This window comes from Bubalus bubalis, chromosome 4 (genome assembly GCF_019923935.1).
Source record: "Bubalus bubalis isolate 160015118507 breed Murrah chromosome 4, NDDB_SH_1, whole genome shotgun sequence".
NCBI lineage: Eukaryota > Metazoa > Chordata > Mammalia > Artiodactyla > Bovidae > Bubalus > Bubalus bubalis.
The window spans coordinates 66,594,896-66,610,710 of NC_059160.1; the positions used below are offsets into that span (position 1 = coordinate 66,594,896).

General features: G+C 39.6%; 1 protein-coding gene across 4 annotated transcripts in view; it reads left to right on the forward strand.

Annotated features, from left to right (window-relative positions):
* SLC16A7 (solute carrier family 16 member 7) overlaps positions 1–15,815 on the forward strand; it is a 203,911-nt gene that overhangs the window by 61,719 nt on the left and 126,377 nt on the right. For 3 of the 4 annotated variants that reach the window (XM_025283877.3, XM_006077936.4, XM_025283876.3), the window contains exon 2: positions 3,029–3,126. The exons of the other annotated variant lie outside the window; for it this stretch is intronic. The gene's annotated coding sequence lies outside the window, so the exon portion shown is untranslated. The remainder of the gene's footprint in view (positions 1–3,028; positions 3,127–15,815) is intronic. 4 annotated transcript variants of the gene reach the window in all.

Here is a 15,815-nt window from a genome sequence, read left to right on the forward strand (position 1 = left end):
GCCTGGTGGGCTGCCGTCTATGGGGTCGCACAGAGTCGGACACGACTGAAGCGACAACTGCAGCAACAGCAATCTGCTTATTATAGTCCTGGAACTTCCACAATAAGCAGATTGACTGCCAGCCTGAAATTCTTTCCATTTTAGACTACAATGTCCAAGTTCTCTGGTCAAACCAGGTGACATTGCAAGTGCTATCTCAATGACATTGTATTACCTATGTTCTCTCCTCTTAATCTTTACTTTTGTGAAATATTCAATAATCTTTGCATTACACCATGCTCTATTAAACAATCTGATTTTTCTGGATAATATCTGAAAGTTCCTTAATTATGTTTGTTAATAATATGACAAATAAGACATGTATGTGAATAAATCTCATATTTTTCAAGTCAGGAATAAACAAGGAATTAATATTTATTCATCTATATAAACTAATATTTTTCACTATCTTAACTGAACTATTAATAATAATAATAACTGTTCATAGTACATTTTTCTTTTCTTATTTAGTGGCAGATACTATGCTCAGTTCAGTTCAGTTCAGTCGCTCAGTCATGTCCGACTCTTTGTGACCCATGAACCACAGCACACCAGGCCTCCCTGTCCATCGCCAACTCCTGGAGTCCACCCAAACCCATGTCCAATGAGTCGGTGATTCCATCCAACCATCTTATCCTCTGTGGTCCCCTTCTCCTCCTGCCCTCAATCTTTCCCAGCATCAGGGTATTTTCTAATGAGTAAACTCTTCAAATCAGGTGACCAAAGTATTGGAGTTTCAGCTTCAGCATCAGACCTTCCAATGAACACCCAGGACTAATCTCCTTTAGGGTGGACTGGTTGGATCTCCTTGCAGTCCAAGGGACTCTCAAGAGTCTTCTCCAACACCACAGTTCAAAAGCATCAATTCTTTGGCACTCAGCTTTATTTATAGTCCAACTCTCACATCCATACCTGACCACTGGAAAAACCATAGCCTTGACTAGGTGGACCTTTGTTGACAAAGTAATATCTCTGCTTTTTAATATGCTGTCTAGGTTGGTCATAACTTTCCTTCCATGGAGTAAGCGTTTTAATTTCCTGGCTGCAATCACCATCTCTGTGATTTTGGAGCCCAGAAAAATAAAGTCAGCCACTGTTTCCACTGTTTCCTCATCTATTTGCCATGAAGTGATGGGACCGGATGCCATGATCGTAGTTTTCTGAAGCTTTAAGCCAACTTTTTCACTCTCCTCTTTCACTTTCATCCAGAGGCTCTTTAGTTCCTCTTCACTTTCTGCCTTAAGGGGGTGTCATCTGCATATCTGAGGTTATTGATATTTCTCCTGGCAATCTTGATTCCAGCTTGTGCTTCCTCCAGCCCAGCGTTTCTCATGATGTACTCTGCATAGAAGTTAAATAAGCAGGGTGACAATATACAGCCGTAACATACTCCATTTCCTATTTGGAACTGGTCTCTTCCATGTCCAGTTCTGTTACTTCCTGACCTGCATACAGGCTTCTCAAAAGGCAGGTCAGGTAGTCTGGTATTGCCATATCTTTCAGATTTTTCCACAGTTTATTGTGATCCTCACAGTCAAAGGCTTTGGCATAGTCATTAAAGCAGAAATCTATATTTTTCTGGAACTGTCTTGCTTTTTCGATGATCCAGCAGATGTTGGCGATTTGATCTCTGGTTCCTCTGCCTTTTCTAAAACCATCTTGAACATCTGGAAGTTCACGGTTCATGTATTGCTGAAGCCTGGCTTGGAGAATTTTAAACATCATTTTACTAGCGTGTGAGATGAGTGCTAGCATTTTACAAATATTAACTGACTTAATTTAGTAATTTAGTAATGGAGTAGTTAAATATTACTACATCCTCTTTTATTTTTTATAATTTATGGGATTGGATGGAGAATTCAAAAACTTGTCTTAAGGACTATATAATAAAAGAACATACATGAATTGATGGTAAAATTTTGATGATCTTTTACAAAATTTTCTGATTTATTGTTAGAGCTCAGAAATCTTATTGAAATTCTTCTTCAGTTTTTAAATGATTAAATTTAATGTAAATAGATTCTTAATGTATTTATGTAAAAATTTCAAGTTATTGCTTTATAAACATACACATACACACACACTTTTTCATTATCCTACCAAAAGTGGAAGGAAAAGTCTCAAAAAGTTAAAGACAAGCTATTGTTAGTTTTGAAGTCTGAAATACACTGGACTGAGGTGAATCTCTGTGATGTTTTTGCAGGAAAATGTAAAGGCAGGCACATATAAAGGCAGGCATGGTAGTTATAACGAGTTAGTGGTGATGTGAAGTAATTTAACGAGAAAACCTGTCCCTGTCTAAAAATGGGCTTGAAATAAAGCCTTGGAGATTTAGAAAAGGCAAACAGTAATTTCACCCTAGACAATGGAAAGCTACATGCTATCCAGTCTTTCAGAGATAGGGTTGGATATTTTTTTCATTTTTCTTTTTATCATGCATCTCAATATTTAAGTGATTATATTCAAAAGCAGAGACATTACTTTGCCAACAAAGGTCTGTCTAGTCAAGGCTATGTTTTTTCCTGTGGTCATGTATGCATGTGAGAGTTGGACTGTGAAGAAGGCTGAGCGCCGAAGAATTGATGCTTTTGAACTGTGGTGTTGGAGAAGACTCTTGAGAGTCCCTTGGACTGCAAGGAGATCCAACCAGTCCATTCTGAAGGAGATCAGCCCTGGGATTTCTTTGGAGGGAATGATGCTGAAGCTGAAACTCCAGTACTCTGGCCACCTCATGCGAAGAGTTGACTCATTGGAAAAGACTCTGATGCTGGGAGGGATTGGGGGCAGGAGGAGAAGGGGACGACAGGATGAGATGGCTGGATGACATCACTGACTCAATGGACATGAGTCTGAGTGAACTCCGGGAGTTTGTGATGGATAGGGAGGCTTGGCGTGCTGTGATTCATGGGGTCGCAGAGAGTCGGACATGACTGAGCGACTGAACTGAACTGAACTGAACTGATACCATTCTCTGATATTTTTTTTTTAGAAGTTAATCTGAAGATGTGATGGTCACCTGGGCAACCTTAGACACGGGAATCTTGGAAACTAAAAGACTTTTGGACTCTGTGCTGATAGAGCTCCCTTGTGAGTACTCTCAATGTATAGTAACATTTTTTCTGAGTCATTCTAAATCATGCTGCCTGTGGAAGTGGTGGATCTTAAAGAACCCGCCTGCCAATGTAGGAGATATAAGAGATGTGGGTTCAATCCATGGGTTGGGAAGATCCCCTGGTGGAGGGCACGGCAATCCACCCTACTATTCTTGCCTGGAGAATCCCAAGGACAGATGAGCCTAGCAGGCTACAGTGTATGGGGTCGCAAAGAGTTGTACATGACTAAAGCTATTGAGGATGCATACTCAGTGTGAATGGGAATATTGGCTTGGCTGGTATTTACATCCCTTTCAAAAATAGAACAGATTTTAAAGTTGACACTTTAAATATTTAGTCCTTCTGTGACTCTATATTCTGTGTGATTTTAGTGAAGAGATTAAGCTTCAGTTTCTCTGTACATAAAATAGAGCTAAGTATAAGCCCTTCCTTCACTAAAAGGATATTATAAAGATAAGAAATGATAAATTTCAATAATAATAACAATAGAATTATGTTTTGTTACTATTGTTAATATAAATGTTCATTTTAATATAAATGTAGAGGCTTTAAGTTTTTTATTTTTTCTTATTGTCTTTGTCATTTCCACCCTTTAAAAAATAACTGTATCTTGAACAAAAATGATTATGTCGGGATTTCTCATTCATATTTTATTTGTATAAGGCTTTACTACTTACAAAGATTTAATTTAATTGACCCTTAGTGCAATCCTGGTGTAAAGCAGGTCAGTGATTAATTTCCTCACTGTGCAGATGAGAAAACTAATGCTCAACACTGTCAGTGTCTTGCTCAAAACTGCATAACTAGAAAGAGAAAGAATTTGAAGTCAGATATTCTTCTAACCAGTCCATATGCTTTTCAGAAACTATATTTAACTGGTGATATTTCCTGTTTGCATTTGGTTTGCTGCCTACTTTAATTGTAAGAGTATTGTGATGAATTTCAGTATTGACCATCTGGTGATGTCCATGTGTAGAGTCATCTCTTGTGGTGTTGGAAGAGGGTGTTTGCTATGACTAGTGTGTTCTCTTGGAAAATCTCTGTTAGCCTTTGCCCTGCCTCATTTTATACTCTAAGGCCAAACTTGCCTGTTACTCCAGGTGCCTCTTCACTTCCTACTTTTGCATTCCAGTCCCCTGTGATGAAAAGAACATCTTTTATTGGTGTTAGTTCTAGAACATATTGTAGGTCTTCACAGAAACATTCAACTTCAGCTTCTTTAGCGTTAGTGGTTGGGGCATAGACTTAGATAATTGTGATATTGAATGGTTTGCCTTGAAAACAAATAGAGGTCATTCTGTCATTTTTGAGATTTAATACAGGTTCAGCATTTCTAACTCTTTTGTTGCCTATGATGGCTACTCCATTTCTTCTAAGGGTTTCTTTCCCACAGTAGTAGATATAATGATCATCTGAACTAAATTTTCCCATTCCAGTCCATTTTAGTTCACTGATTCTTAAAATATTTATGTTTACTCTTGCCATCTCCTGTTTGATCACTTCCAATTTGCCTTGATTCATGGACCTAACATTTCAGGTTCCTGTGCAATATTGTTCTTTACAGCATCGGGCTTTACTTCCATCACCAGTCACATCCACAACTGGGCATTCTCTTTGCTTTGGCTTCATCTCTTCATTCTTTCCAGACTTATTTCTCCACTCTTCTCCAGTAGCATATTGGGCATCTATTGACTTGGTGAGTTCATCTTTCAGTGTCCTATCTTTTTACCTTTTCATACTGTGTATGAGGTTCTCATGGAGAAGGTAATGGCAGCCCACTCCAGTATTTTTGCCTGGAGAATCCTGTGGACAGAGGAACCTGGTAGGCTGCTGTCCATGGGGTCACACAGAGTCAGACACCACTGAAGTGACTTAGCAGCAGCAGCAGCATTAGGTTCTCAAGGCAAGAATACTGAAGTGGTTTGCCATTCCCTTCTCCAGTGGACCACATTTTGTCAGAATACTCCACCATGACCCCTTAGTCTTGGCTGGCCCTACATGGCATGGCTCATAGTTTCAGTGATTTAGACAAGGCTGTGCTCCATGGTGATCAGCTTGTTTAATAATCTGTGATTGTGGTTTTCATTCTGTAAGAGTCTTGTGGAAGCTTCCTGATGGGAGAGACTGACTTGGGGAGGAATCTGGGTCTTGCTCTGATGGGCAGGGCCATGCTCAGTAAATCTTGAATTCAATTTTCTGTTGATGGGTGGGGCTGTATTCCCTCCCTGTTGTTCGCCCTGAGTCCAAACTGTGGTAGGGGTAATGGCAGTAACGGTGACCTCCTTCAAAAGAACTTATGCCCGCACCATTGCATTCAGTGCCCCTGACCCCGCAGCAGGGCACTGTTGACCCCCACCTCCACTGGGGACTCTTAGACGCTCATTTAGACCCAGACATCCTGGAATGTGAAGTCAAGTGGGCCTTAAGAAGCATCACTACAAACAAAATTAGTGGAGGTGATGGAATTCCTGTTGAGCTATTTCAAGTCCTAAAAGATGATGCTGTGAAAGTGCTGCACTCAATATACCAGCAAATTTGGAAAACTCAGCAGTGGCCACGAGACTGGAAAATGTCAGTTTTCATTCCAGTCCCAAAGAAAGGCAATGCCAAAGAATGTTCAAACTACTGCACAATTGCACTCATCTCATACGCAAGCAAAGTAATGCTCAAAATTCTCCAAACGAGGCCTCAACAGTTTGTGAACTGAGAACTTTTAGATGTTCAAGCTGGATTTAGAAAAGACAGAGGAACCAGAGATCAAATTGCCAACATCCGTTGGATCATCGAAAAAGCAAGAGAGTTCTGGGAAAACATGTACTTCTGCTTTATTGACTATGCCAAAGCCTTTGAGTGTGTGAATCACCAAAAACTGTGGAAAATTCTGAAAGAGAGGGGAATACCAGACCACCTGACCTGCTGCTTGAGAAATCTGTATGCAGGTCAAGAAGCAACAGTTAGAACTGGACATGGAACAACAGACTGGTTCCACATGGGGAAAGGAGTCACATGGGGAAAGGAGTATATCAAGGTTGTATGTTGTCACCCTGCTTATTTAACTTCTATGCAGAGTATATCATGGGGAATGCCAGACTGCATGAAGCATAAGCTGGAATCAAGATTGCTGGGAGAAATATCAGTAACCTCAGATATGCAGATGACACCACCCTTATGGCAGAAAGTGAAGAGGAACTAAAAAGTCTTGATGAAAGTGAAAGAAGAGAGTAAAAAAGTTGGCTTAAAACTCAACATTCAGAAAACTAAGATCATGGCATCCGGTCCCATCACTTCAGGGCAAATAGATGGGGAAACAATGGATATAGTGACAGACTTTATTTTCTTGGGCTCCCAAATTACTGCAGATGGTGACTGCAGCCATGAAATTAAAAGACACTTGCTCCTTGGGAGAAAAGCTATGATCAACCTAGACAGTGTATTAAAAAACAGAGACATTACTTTGCTGACAAACATCCATCTAGTCAAAGCTATGGTTTTTCCAGTAGTCATGCATGGATGTGAGAGTTGGACCATGAAGAAAGCTGAGTGCTGAAGAATTGATGCTTTTGACTGTGGTGTTGGAGAAGACTCTTGAGAGTCCCTTGAACTGCAAAGAGATCCAACCAGTCCATCTTAAAGGAAATCGGTCCTGAATGTTCATTGGAAGGACTGATGCTGAAGTTGAACCTCCAATACTTTGGCCACCTGATGCGAAGAACTGACTCATTGGAAAAGACCCTGATGCTGGGAAAGATTGAGGGCAGGAGGAGAAGGGGACAACAGAGGATGAGATGTTTGACATGGCATCACTGACTCGATGGCCATAAGTTTGAGTACGCTCTCAGAGTTGGTGATGGACAGCGAAACCTGGCATGCTGCAGTCCATGGCGTCACAAATAGTCAGAGACGACTGAGTGACTGAACTGAACTGAACTGTGATGAATTTACAAAATTGTTTCACCTGTTTATTAGAAACAGTTCCTAGAACAACTCTATGATTATATTCTGCTTTCAATCTAAATTTTATGAACACATCTTTGTATGTCCTGGTGGTAGGCAGAATAAGGGCAAAATGATGGCTCCCCACATCATAATCCCTTCACCCTAGGAATGTTTTGTTACAAGGCAGGGGAGAAGTAAGGCTGCTCTTTAGATGACCTTATAATTATCCCTAATAATCTACAGGTGTCCATTGTACTCACCAGGGGTCTGATAAATGAAATAGCAGCACAAAAAAGATTCAGCCCAATGTTGGTGGTTTGAGGGTGTAGGAATGTGGCCACAAGTCAAGAATTCGGGTGACTTTTAGGAACTAGAAAAGGCAAGGAAACAGATTCTTCCCTTGGCCTCCCACTGACACCTTGATTTTAGCCCAGGGAGATTTCTAACCACAAGAACCATGATAATAAATATGGGTTATTATAAGCCACTAAGTTTCTGATGGCTTATCACAGCAGCTGTAGAAAACTAACACAGCCTGACACTGTGAGATTAGGCAATGAAGCTTGTGAGCAGAGTGGTTTATGCCATGGTGACATGAGGTCAGTCATGGTGTTGAGGTAGGTTTAATATGTCATGTGATTCCTTTTGGCTACATGATTTCCTAGGGGAACTGACTTGTCCGTGCCTGTTCCTCTTTAGTTAGGAGCACAGGCTATGGATCCTGAGTATATGAGTTCAGATCCCGCCTCTGATTCTTACTTCAGGCATACTTCATTTTATTTGAGCTTTACTTTATAGAGATTCCCAAATATTGTGTATTTTACAAATTGAAGGTTTGGGGGAAACCCTGCATGGAGCACCCTTTTTCCAACAGCATTTGCTCACTGTGTGATTCTGTGTCACGTATTCGTAATTCTCGCAATATTTCAAACCCTCCACCAGAGAAAACCTTACAACTCACTAAAGGCTCAGATGATGATTTAGCATTTTTTAGCAATAAAGTATTTTTAAATTAAGGTGTGTACATTTTTTAGACATAGTGCTGCTATTGCACACTTAATAGACTATAGTATGGTGTAAGCTTAACTTGTGTGTGCACTGGTTATGTAACTTGCTTTATTTTGATACTTGCTTTATCATGGTGGTTGGAACTGAACTGCAGTATCAACAGGGAATGCCTGTAATTATAAACTTCCAGAGCATGCAATTTTTCATCTGTGAAACAAAGACAGTAAAAGCATCTTCTTCATAGGGCTGTTGTGAGAACTAACTGTTAATTTACTTTTTAAGTACTTAAAATGGTATTTGGCATATAGCAAGGGCTATATTCAGAGAAGGCAATGGCACCCCATTCCAGTACTCTTGCCTGGAAAATACCATGGATGGAGGAGCCTGGTAGGCTGCAGTCCATGGGGTCGCTAGGATTCAGACACGACTGAGTGACTTCACTTTCACCTTTCACTTTCATGCATTGGAGAAGGAAATGGCAACCCACTCCAGTATTCTTGCCTGGAGAATCCCAGGGACGGGGGAGCCTGGTGGGCTGCCGTCTATGGGGTCGCACAGAGTCAGACACGACTGAAGCGACTTAGCAGCAGCAGCAGCAGCAGCAGCCGGGGCTATATTGGAGAAGGAAATGGCAACCCAATCCACTATTCTTGCCTGGGAAATCCCAGGGATGGAAGAACCTGGTGGGCTACAGTCCATGTGGTCACAAAGGGTTGGACATGACTGAGCACACATGCAAATGCGGGGGCTATATATATATATATTAACTATTGCTATTATTATTACTTTTATTTCTTAAATACTGTATTCTCTAGACTCATACTTTTTTTTTATCATTTATAGATAGAAGAGTGTCCAAAACCTCTGGAGGAATGCCTTTGGGGTAGAAGTATTTTTTTGTGTTTGTTTGTTAGAGTGCTGGGACTGTTTTTAAACAGCTTTACTGAGACATAATTCACATTGCATCCAATACATCCATTTAAAAGTACACAATCTGATGGCTTTTAGTACATTCACAGCTATGCAGCCATCACCATAATCAATTTTAGGACATTTTCATTCTCCAAAATGGTTCCCAACCCGACAGCTCTCATGTCCTGATTCCCCTACCCCCCAGCTGTAATCAACTGCTCATCTACTTTATCTCTTATATTTTCCTATCTGGATATTTCATATAAATGTAATAATATAACATGTGGTCTTCTGTGACTAGATTATTTTGGTTAGTATTATGTTTTCAAGGTTCATTCATGTTGTAGCATGTTATGGTACTACATTCCTTTCTAGGGATGAATAATATATTCCGCTGTATGGTAGACTGCAATTTGCTTATCCATTCACCAATTGATGGATATTTGGATAATTTCCACTCTTTGCCTTTTATGAATCATGCTGCTATAAATATTTGAGTACAATTTCTGTGTGGACATGTTTTCATGTCTCTTGAGTGTATGCCTTGGAGTGGAATTGCTGGATCATATGATAATTTGATGTTTAACATTTGAGGAACTGTCAACTCTTCTTCAGAGCAGCTGCACCGTGACCTGAATGGGAAGGAAGTCCAGAGGGAGGAGATATATGTATATGTATGGCTGATTCATTTTGCAGCATAGTAGAAACTAACGCAACGTCATAAAACAACTGTACACTGATAAAAATTAATTAAAAAAAATCACACTGAGATACCACTTCATACTCATTAGGACAGCTGTAATCAAAGTCAATAACAAATGATGGTGAGATTGTGGAGACAGACAGACCCTTGTACACTGCTAGGGATATTTTGATGCAACTAAATTCTCTTGATTTCATAATTTTTTATTTAACATAATTTGAAAACTATATTTTCCTTTTTTTTATTGTGGTATAGTTGATTTAAACATAAGTTTAAGTGTACAAAATAGTGATTCAAAAATTTTTAAATATACTCCACTTATATTTGTTATAAAATAGATTAAAATTTTGTACCTTTATATAACTCTCCTCCTTGTCTGCTCTCATTATCATGAATATGTTGATGGGGGCAAATTTTGTATCAGTTCAGTTCAGTTCAGTCGCTCACTGGTGTCCAACTCTTTGCTACCCCATGGACTGCAGCACACAAGGCTTCCCTGTCCATCACCAACTCCCGGAGTTTACTCTAACTCGTGGCCATTGAGTCAGTGATGCCATCCAACCATCTCATCCTCTGTCATCCCCTTCTCCTCCCACCTTCAATCTTTCTCAGCATCAGGGTCTTTTCAAATGAGTCAGTTTTTCGCATCAGGTGGCCACAGTATTGGAGTTTCAGCTTCAACAGTAGTCCTTCCAAAGAACATTCAGGACTGAGTTCCTTTAGGATGGATTGGTTGAATCTCCTTGCAGTCCAAGGGACTTTTAAGAGTCTTCTCCAACACCACAGTTCAAAAGCATCAATTCTTCGGTGCTCAGCTTTGTTTTTTTTTTTTTCTCTTTATTTTTATTATTTTTAATATAAATTTATTTATTTTAATAGGAAGCTAATTACTTTACAATATTGTATTGGTTTTGCCATACAGTGACATGAATCCACCACGGGTGTACATGTATTCCCCATCCTGAACCGCCCTCCCACCTCCCTCCCCATACCATCCCTCTGAGTCATCCCAGTGCACCAGCCCTGAGCAAGCTTTCTTTAAGTCCAACTCTCACATCCATACATGACTACTGGAAAAACCATAGCTTTGACTAGATGGACGTTTTTCAACAAAGTAATGTCTCTGCTTTTTAATACACTGTCTAAGTTGATCATAGCTTTTCTCCCAAGGAGCAAGTGTCTTTTAATTTCATGGCTGCAGTCACCATCTGCAGTAATTTCGCAGCCCAAGGAAATAAAGTCTGTCACTGTTTCCATTGTTTCCCCATCTATTTGCCATGAAGTGATAGGATCAGATGTCATGATCTTAGTTTTCTGTTTGTTGAATTTTAGGCCAACTTTTACACTCTCTTCTTTCACTTTCATCAAGAGGCTCTTTAGTTCCTCTTTGCTGTCTGCCGTAAGGGTGGTATCATTTGCATATCTGAGGTTATTGATATTTCTCCTGGCAATCTTGATTCCAGCTTGGTTTTTTTCATGATGTAGTCTGCATATAAGTTAAATAAGCAGGGTGACAGTATACTGCCTTGACATACTCCTTTCCTGATTTGGAACCAATCTGTTGTTCTGTGTCCAGTTCTAAGTGTTGCTTCCTGACCTGTATACAGATTTCTCAACAGGCAAGTCAGGTGGTCTGATATTCCCCTCTTTAAGAATTTCCCACAGTTTTTGGTGATTCACACAGTCAAAGGCTTTGGCATTGTCAATAAAGCAGAAGTACATGTTTTCCTGGAACTCTCTTGCTTTTTCTATGATCCAGTGGATGTTGGCAATTTGATCTCTTGTTCCTCTGTCTTTTCTAAATCCAGCTTTAACATCTGGAAGTTCATGGTTCAGGAATTGTTGAAGAAGGGCTTGGAGAATTTTGAGCATTACTTTGCTAGCGTGTGAGATGAGTGCAATTGTGCAGTACTTTAAGCATTCTTTGGCATTGCCTTTCTTTGGGATTGGAATGAAAACTGACATTTTCCAGTCTTGTGGCCACTGCTGAGTTTTCCAAATTTGCTGGTATATTGAGTGCAGCACTTTCACAGCACCATCTTTTAGCATTTGAAATAGCTCAACAGGAATTCCATCACCTCCACGAGGTTTGTTTGTAGTGATGTTTCCTAAGGCCCAGTCGACTTCACACTCCAGGATGTCTGGCTGTAGGTGAGTGATCATATCATCATGATTCTGTGCATCGTAAAGATCTTTTTTGTTTGATTCTTCTGTGTATTTTTCCCACTTCTTAATATCTTTTGCTTCTGTTAGGTCCATACCATTTCTGTCCTGTACTGAGCCCATCTTTGCATGAAATGTTCTTTTGGTATCTCTAATTTTCTTGAAGAGATTTCTAGTCTTTCTCATCCTGTTGTTTTCTTCCATTTCTTTGCATTGATCACTGAGAAGATCTTTCTAATCTCTCCTTGCTATTCTTTGGAACTCTGCATTCAAATGGGTATATATATTTCCTTTTCTCCTTGGCCTTTCGCTTCTCTTCTTCTCACAATTATTTGTAAGATCTCCTCAGACAACCATTTTTCCTTTTTGCATTTCTTTTTCTTGGGGATCGTCTTGATCCCTCTCCTGTACAATGTCACGAACCTCCGTCCATAGTTCTTCTGGCACTCTGTCTATCAGATCTAATCCTTTGAATCTATTTGTCACTTCCACTGTATAATCATAAGGAATTTCATGTAAGTCATACCTGACTGATCTAGTGGTTTTCCCTAGATTCTTCAATTTACGTCTGAATTTGGCAATAAGGAGTTCATGATCTGAGCCACTGTCAGCTCCCAGTCTTGTTTTTGCTGACTATATAGAGCTTCTCCATCTTTGGCTGCAAAGAATATAATCAATCTGATTTCAGTGTTGACCATCTGGTGATGTCCATGTGTAGAGTGTTCTCTTGTGTTGTTGGAAGAGGGTGTTTGCTATGAGCAGTGCGTTTGCTTGTCAAAACTCTATTAGCCTTTGTCCTGCTTCATTCTGTGCTCCAAGACCAAATTTGCCTGTTACTCCAGGTATTTCTTGACTTCCTACTTTTGCATTCCTGTCCCCTATAATGAAATGAACATCTTTTTTGAGTGTTCTAGAAGGTTTTGTAAATCGTCATAGAACAGTTCAGCTTCAGCTTCTTCAGTATTACTGGTCGGGGCATAGACTTGGATTTCTGTGATATTGAATGGTTTGCCTTGGAAATGAACAGAGATCATTCTGTCATTTTTGAGATTGCATCCAAGTACTGCATTTCAGACTCTTTTGTTGATTATGATAGCTACTCCATTTCTTCTAAGGGATTCTTGCCCACAGTAGTAGATATCATGGTCATCTGAGTTAAATTCACCCATTGCATATCCTATAGCAATTCAGTTCCTTCAACTTGTTTGTCTTTCTGTTTTAGCTAATATTATCAGTCTCTTTTTTAGATGTCACTGTTTAAGCATGCTTATTTCTTGGTACCAGGAAAAATATGCAACATCCTATAAAAAAGTGTCTTAGATTACAAAAAAAAACTACTTTGCAAGTGAGAAAACCTGGTATGAATTTTCAAAGACATTCTATGAAGAGGGAAGCCTCTGAACTGGATGGTTAGAAACTGCTACTCTCTCACTTCCACATTCACTGTGTCTGGCAGTGATGTGGTGCATATTCCAAAGGCCTGGTAGGATCATATATTTGATTCACTTTTTAGATTTTGGCCACAATAACTATATTGTAAGGCACAATATATTAATTAATTTTGCTGACATATTTTGCTCACCTCCCAATATCAATGAATAACTTATGTCTTTTCAAGTCTTTCCTGGGACAGTGGGGAAGAAACAATGATCCCAAAATATTAAAGCTTCCAGGAGTCAGGCAGGGAGGCAGGATCTGTTTACTCTGTCTAGTGCCCTGCCTACAGAGGCCAGGAGCAACATGCCATGATTCCTTATGTAGTTTCTTTTAATATTTTATTTTGTTCTATTTATTTGACTGTGCCAGGTCTTAGCTGTGACATGCTAGATCTTTAATTGCAGCATGCAGGATCTAGTTCCCTGACCAGTGATTGAACCCAGGCCCCGCTTTGGGAGCAAGGAGTCTTAGCCACAGGACCACCAGGAAAGTCCCTCTTTTATAGTTTTTAATCACACATTGTTAGAACTATTGGAATAGTTTGTCTGTGCCTGTTTTCTGACTCCCTAGGTTTTCTCTAGCAATTGGATACTTACAAACTATATCATGGCCCTATTGAACATGTGGTTTAGAAACACACCAATATATGCTTTTAATTCAATGTTATTTCTATTTTCTTTCACATATACTTGGCATCTTTGTGGTGTCCTTTGGTCATTTTTTCCTACTTCTATTTTACACCCTCACTTCTCTAACACTTTACTAGTTAACATCTTATTTGCCTGGATGCAGTTAAAAAGTCACAGAAAGTTGGGAAGGGCTTTCCTCATGGCACTTAACCATGTGCAAGTATATACAGATCACTGTGTAGCCTCAGAAACTTTTGAACACTGAATGTATAAAGGATACCATTCTTTTCTAACTTTGCTTTAACTTTAATTTGGGACTTGACAGAAGAGTACTTGAAAAAAGAAGAGAAACTTTTTGAATTAAAAAAGTTAACTGGAATGAGTTAGTGGAAGGTTTCAAAAAATTACATACCAAATACCTTGCCGTATCTTCTATACCTCTGTATACCTTTTTACTTTGAAATCACATCAAGAGATCAGCAGGGAGGTAAACTGAGCACACTCAACAATGTTTTCCCTATTATAATTAATCCCACACTTACTGTGTTCTCCTTTCTCTTACATAGACTGTGAATCCTGGGGGGTTGATGTCAATACTGAGAGCAAATAATAAGGCTTTTTCTTTCAGGCTGAATTGACTAGACATATATGCTTTTGGTGGTCTTTCTTTTTTTAAATTGGCCTATCGGAGAAGGCAATGGCAACCCACTCCAGTACTCTTGCCTGGAAAATCCCATGGATGGAGGAGCCTGGTAGGCTTCAGTCCATGGGGTCGCTAAGAGTCAGACACGACTGGGCAACTTCAATTTCACTTTTCACTTTCATGCATTGGAGGAGGAAATGGCAACCCACTCCAATGTTCTTGCCTGGAAAATCCCAGGGACGGTGGGGTCTGGTGGGCTGCCGTCTGGGGTCGCACAGAGTCGGACACGACTGAAGCGACTTAGCAGCAGCAGCATAGTTGCTTTACAATATTGTGTTAGTTTCTGTTGTACAATAAAGTGAGTCAGCTATGTAGACTTGTGCTTAGTTGCTCAGTCTTGTCCAACTCTTTGTGACCCATTGGACTATAGCCCAACAGGCTGCTCTGTCCATGGAATTTTTCAGGCAAGAATGCTGAAGTGGTTGCCATTTCCTTTTCCAGGGGATCTTCTTGACCCAATGATTGAACCCAGATCTCCTGTACTGGCAGGTGGATACTTTACCTGCTAAGTCTTCAGGGAAGCCCAATCAGCTATATATATATATATATATCCCCTCCCTCTTGTACCTTCCTCTCTTCCCACTTCACCCATCTAGGTCAGCACAGAGCACTGAGCTGAGCTCTCTGTGCTATACAGTACGTTCCCACTAGCTATCTATTTTACACAGTCTCTTTAACCTAGGAAATTTTGAAAATTAATTATTTTGTCTTCCCCATTCAAGTTATATTCCAGAAATAATGAATTGTGGATTCCTGTTAAGAGTAAATCAGTTATCTTCGCTAATGCGTCTATGAAAAATCTGAATAATAATGAGTACATTGGTTTCAGGTATAGGGTACTATTTCTTAGTTATCAAATTCTGATCATCAGATCCTAACATTGGTTAACAGCTTTATGATGCTATGGCAGATGCCCTGAGCAGATAATTTTATGATTGTGGTTTTTATCTAGAAATGAATTAAATCACACAAGATTCTGTAGTATATGACAACTCATAATACTTTATATTTTAGGTTTAATAGCTAAGCTTTGTTAACTGTATGTGAATCTATTTTCCATCATAAGAGTGACTATTTGAGAAAAGAAAACCTGTCTTACCTATCTTGACCTTCTTACTGTTCATAACATAATGACTTTTATATGCTACCTACTCCCTAAATGTTGGTTAAAT